The sequence below is a fragment of the Hyperoodon ampullatus genome, assembly GCF_949752795.1.
Source record: "Hyperoodon ampullatus genome assembly, chromosome: 2".
NCBI classification, from domain to species: domain Eukaryota; kingdom Metazoa; phylum Chordata; class Mammalia; order Artiodactyla; family Ziphiidae; genus Hyperoodon; species Hyperoodon ampullatus.
This window is the reverse complement of record NC_136915.1, coordinates 30,909,837-30,915,836: the sequence shown is the minus strand read 5'-3', so window position 1 is coordinate 30,915,836 and position 6,000 is coordinate 30,909,837.

The window sequence follows — 6,000 nt, the reverse complement described above, 5'->3', positions numbered from 1 at the left end:
TGTGTGTGCCTCCTCAGCCCACCCTCCTCCCAACTCCTTTCCCCTCCTGGGTAGCAAGGCCTCCTAGGCACTGCTCTTGGGCTTCTTCTCTCTTGAGTCTACACACTGTAGAGGATCTCATTCTTGCTCATAGCTTCTTTTCTTCCCTCATGAGGATGAAACTCTCAAATCTGTATCTCCAACCTCTGACCTCTTTTCCAAGCTGTAAAGCCTCATTTCCAATTGATAATCTGTGTACATCTCGAACCCAGTGGTCCCAAATTGTCCCTTATCACCCTTTTCCCAAGACCAGGTTCCCCTCCAGCCCTAACTATGCCTGAGATGGGCACCGCTGCCCTCTCAGCCTCCTTCATCTCTTCCATCTCACCCTACAGAGGCTGGCGGCTCCTTCCTGCGAAACATGACCTTCTCTATTTCACCACCGCCATCCTAGGCCAAGCCCTTACCACCACACACCTGTTCCACTCACCAGTCTTTACCTGGTCTCCCTGCATCCAGGCTCTCTGGCCCTAATACACCCAATTCGGAGGAGCAGAGTGCTTTTTAAAAGCATGAGTCAGATCATATCACTTCCCATTCCAAACCTGTGACTGGGTTCCTGTGGCCTTTGGAGCCAACTGTATCTTTTCTTTCTTTTTTTGTAATTGAAGTATAGTTGATTTACAATGTTAGTTTCAGGTGTATAGCAAAGTGATCCAGTTATATACATATATATGTACATATATAAAAATTTTCAGGTTCTTTTCCATTATAGGTTATTAGAAGATATTATACAGTACACAGTGCTATACAGAAGGTCCTTGTTGTTTATCTACTTAATATGTAGCAGTGTGTATCTGTTAATCCCAGACTCCTAATTTATCCCTCTCCCTCTTCCCCTTTGGTAACCGTAAGTTTGTTTTCTATGTCTGTGAGTCTGTTTCTGTTTGTATCATTTATCTTAGATTCCACATATAATATGATATGTGATATCATATGATATTTGCCTTTGTCTGTCTGACTTACTTAGTACGATAATCTCTAGGTCCTTCCTGTTGCTGCAAATGGCATCATTTCATTCTTTTTTTATGGCTGAGTAGTATTCCATTGTATACATGTACCACATCTTCTTTATCCATTCCTCTGTCAATGGACACTTAGGTTCCTCCCGTGTCTTAGAAGCCAACTATGCCTTAACCCAACTCTTCCCTCTGATGCTCGCTACCTGTGGGCCCCTGGCCATGCTACTCGACCTCTTTGAGCCACAACATGGTTTTCATAGAGGTATGATGAAAACGGAGCAAAACAACATGTGAAAGTACTGCAAAGTGTCTTTTATGTAATATATATGTTATATATATATATGTTTTCTATATATTGTATAGATATGTATAGTATTATATAAAATATGTATTTCCTTAAAGTTCCTTGGTTTGGGGGGAGAAGTAGTGTGTATGTGTTTGTGTGCGTAAATTTGCAAATATGAAGGAAAATGAGTGTTGCATATAACTGCATATACTGAAATCCTTTTATTTTTCTCATTCATTCACTCATTCAGCAAGCAAGCATCTGTTGATCCAGCCACGTACCATGTGTGGGTGCAAATGCATAGAAAGACCCAAGTTCTAGCCCTTAAGAATTTGGCATCATATGTGAACTTCCTCTCAAGTCAGAATACTTGAGAAAATTCCAGATTCTGTGGTCAAATCCTAACTCCCTTGCTCAGTCAGAGTTCATGGGTGTGTAATAATGTTTACAAGAATGTCTGGCTGGCCCTGTCCCTCCATCGCTGAGGGACCCCTCACCTGGAATTATTTACCCTGGAAATCACCAGGCTCCGCAGAGCCTGGCAGACCTGTCCTCTGTGCAGCTTTTTTCTGCAGAGCGTGAGGCCCTGGCCATGGCAGATGGGCTGAGGTCGGGGGAGGCCCCTGCACCTAGACCCTGGGAAATTCACGCTTGCTTTTGTCGGGGGCAGGGAAGTGGAGGTCAACGAGACTCCATCAAACTGAAGTCTCTCCAATTTACTTTCAGGAAGGAGCTCCATTAATGCGAGCGTTTGGGGAAAAAAACAAAAACACTAATCACCATCCAAAATGTACATGCTATCTCCCATCTGGTGTGCGGAATTGGATCATCTCGGGAGTCTCGGGAAAATGCAGCAGATGGGCTGGGTTTGGAGCGCGTCTCCCCACAGGCACTGTGGAGAGGAGGAAGAGACTTGGCACCGGCAGCCAGCCTGTGTGAGGGATGCTGGGCCCTGCCGGGCACCCATCAGCTGGGTCCTGCAGGAACCCTCCCCACTGTCAGATGCCTGATGCTGCCAGAGCAGCTGTGTTGGCTGCCCCTGTGGCTTCTGGTCCATCCTGGGAAGCAGCGGCTCACGCTCTCAGTTTGCAGAAACTCTGCTGCAACTCAGATTGCAGTGGTGCCAGGGAAAGATTCGAGGACATCAAAGGCTTGCTGCTACTGCTTCCTCACTGTGCAAGACGGGCCGGCCACTCACCAAGGATCGTAGTTCGTGCCTCCCAGAGTCACCAGGCTGGACCACTGCTGATCAGTGGGGCCAATGGGGTCAGTGGGGACCATTGCAGATCAATGGGTCAATCAAGCACTCTGCCTGCACACGTTATTACTTGGTTTGGATGTCTCCAGGCAAGGGATTTAGGGATGCTCCAGAGAGGATTGGGGCATAGAGATGGACCTCTGCTGGGGAGAAGGCACTGTCCTCAAGCTTCTGGCCTGCCAGGCCAAGGGAACAGGTGTCCAGGATCCCCAGGCTACACCACTGCAAAAGGGGCTGTGTGTCCCAGACAGTAGCTTACCCTATGACCTTTGAGGGCATTCAGGAAGGAGAGAGCCATGTGCAGCAGGCAGGAGGCTGGATCAGCTCCCAGCACATGGAAAGAGAGAAACTGGGAGGGAAAGCATAGGGTGGGAAAACAGGGCTCCTGGAGAGAAGGACCACAGAGACAGCAGGGAGTGAACAAAGCTCTCAGAATTCCCCTCTCACAGGGGCCTCTAGAGAGGGAATGGCCCCCTCCTCCTCCACCTGACTCCAGCAGATGCCTGCTGTCCTATCAGATGGCAGGATGCCACCAACACCTTTCTTCTCTGCAGTGACTTCCGGTCCCCCTCCCTGGGACAGTCCTCTCCCCAACATCTAATCAAAGGGAAGAAAGTAATTAAGGAAGGGCACGTAACATTCCCAGTAACTTAATAACGATCCCAGCCCCTGCCCCCCTTCCGATCCATAAATATGACACGCGCGGAACAACTCAGGCAACACCAAGTTGTTTATTGCTTGGTAAGCTGGAAAGCACTTGAATTAACCTCTTGCATAAGTGGATTTAGGAAAGATCCAGGCGTCTTTAAGTGGAAAGAGGATGCGAGCCAGACAGAGTCCTTGTCAGGGAACCCAGAGGATGGGGCCTCACTCACTCATGCACTGGCTCATTCCTACAAGTGTTTACTGAGTGTTTATGCAATGGGCCATTTGGTAGTGTCCAGGGTGTAGAGGAGAATAAACAACATCGCTTGCAGTTTGAGACATGTTGTCCTTTGCAGTTTTAAAAGTGGCAGCTGTGACCCAGTGAGAGGAGGGCCCGATACCCTGGGAGAGGACCCTTTGGGGCTGGGGTCTAAAATGAGATGGGAGGGCAGTACCCCGGCCCCCCACCCTCCCCATCCTGGCTGAACCATTGCTGATCAACAAGCCTATTATATACACCAGGCACTGTAGGGGGGGATGGAGATAAAGCAGTTACCACGCACCCGCCCCAATCTAGAGAAGTTCATAGTCAAGTTGGGGAGACAGATTGGGACACAGCATGAAATGCAGCATGAAGAGAACTACTCCTTAATCGAGATGTGTGCAAAGTGCAGGAAAAACACAGGGATGGGAACAGTTAACTCTGTCTGGGGTAGTTCTAGAAAGGCTCACCAAGGAGCTGACATGGAAGTTGGGTTTTGAAGCCTAGCTAGGAATTCCCAGTGGAGAAAAGGGCACAGGAAAACCTAGGTATTAGGAAAGCTTGTGCAAAGACTCGAAGGCATGAAAGAGGAGATGGCCTGTTTGGGCTGAAGAGGAGAGGGGTGAGGCAAGTCGGGGAGGGGAAGGGAGCCACGGAGGTAACAGAAGAGAGGAAAATAGCGCACAGCACATGAAGTGTGATGTGGTCTAGTGGTTAAGAGAACTGGAGAAGGTGGCCTGGATTCAAAACCTGGCTCCACCACTTCCTAGCTGTGTCTCACTCAGTTTCCTCAATGGCAGAGCAGAATGAATGATGGTACCTACCTTATAGGGTAGCTGTGTGGATTAAAAGAGTCAAAACCGGGCTTCCCTGGTGGCGCAGTGGTTGAGAGTCCGCCTGCCGATGAGGGGGACACGGGTTCATGTCTCGGTCCGGGAAGATCCCACATGCCGCGGAGCGGCTGGTCCCGTGAGCCATGGCCGCTGGGCCTGTGCATCCGGAGCCTGTGCTCTGCAACAGGAGAGGCCACAACAGTGAGAGGCCCACGTACCGCAAAAAAAAAAAAAAAAAAAGTGAAAACCTGTAAAGTGCCCAGAGTGGTGCCTGGCACATAGCAAGAACCAATAAATGTGTCTGATTACTACTGACTTCTTATCAGCACTCCACCTGACACACTTCTCCCTGAACCATGGGGAGGGTTTGAGTAGAAAAGCAGCATCCTTTCGTGTGTTGCACTTTGGAAAGATACCTCCAAAAATGGTTTAGACTTGATAGGTCCCCAAACACCACCACAGTCCCAGAATGCCCCAGGAACTTGTGCAAATACATATTCACAGGTCTGCCCCAGAATCACTGAGTCAAAGTCCCGCAGAGCGGGAGGAATATTTTTGGGAGGATGAAAATATTCTAGGGCCTCCCTGGTGGCGCAGTGGTTGAGAGTCCGCCTGCCGATGCAGGGGATACGGGTTCGTGCCCCGGTCTGGGAGGATCCCATATGCCGCGGAGCGGCTGGGCCCGTGAGCCATGGCTGCTGAGCCTGCGCATCCGGAGCCTGTGCTCCGCAACGGGAGAGGCCACAACAGTGAGAGGCCCGCATACCACAAAAAAAAAAAAAAAAAAAAAAAAAAAAAAAGAAAATATTCTAAAACTGGATCGTGGCGATGGTTGTACAATTCGGTGAATTTACTACAGATCATCAAATTGTACACTTAAAACAGATGAACTTTATGGCATGTAAATGAACCTCAATAAAGCCATTAAAAAAATCCCCCAGGTGATTCTGTAAGACAGCTCAGCGTCGGAGGTCGGGGCAGGCTGGGGCGGGGAACTCAGAGCCTGACTCCGCAGGGCTGGTGGATGAGGTGAGCGGAAAGGACAGCGATGGGGATAAATCCTGCAGCAGCTTGCGCAGTGCTCACCTGGATTTGAGGCTGCTTCGCTGGGCTTAAACTGCTCTCTCATCTTTATCAAGGAAGCCATTGGATTTCGCTGAGGGCTCTCCCTCCTTGGGGCTCCCACAGCGCCGGCTCCGCCCGCCTGCTATAACAGCACTTGGCCCCATCCGTGGAGTGGGCTGCTTCCAGGCCTGGCTCGCCAGGAGTCCTGAGAGCTCCTCGAAGGCATGTAGACAGGGGGGCACAGACTACTGGGTCACCTAGCACACAGTGGGTGCCCTGTGCATGCACCGCCCCGGGCTTCCTTTCTGTGTGGGGTGTGGATGGCGCTTCAGAACCTAGGTGGGACCCCAGGTATCTGGCTTTGCAAACATCTTCTCAGGAGCAGATGCTCAGCTTGGCCTTCCACTCCTAGTGGCTCAGAAGCTACTCTTGCTAAGATATTTCTTCATCTCCTCCCCCTCCCCCTTCCTCCTTCCCACCTCTTCTCCTTCTGACAGCCTTCATCTGTGTTTCTTCTCCTCTTCAAGGCTGGGAGCTGCTTAGAGGGGAAGGTCCTCCTCCCAAGCCCCCAGCTTTGTTCCCTCTGCTCTTCCCTGGGTCACCACAGCCCCTACCTGTCTTTCTAGTCTGGGTCCCAAGAGCTCCTTCTT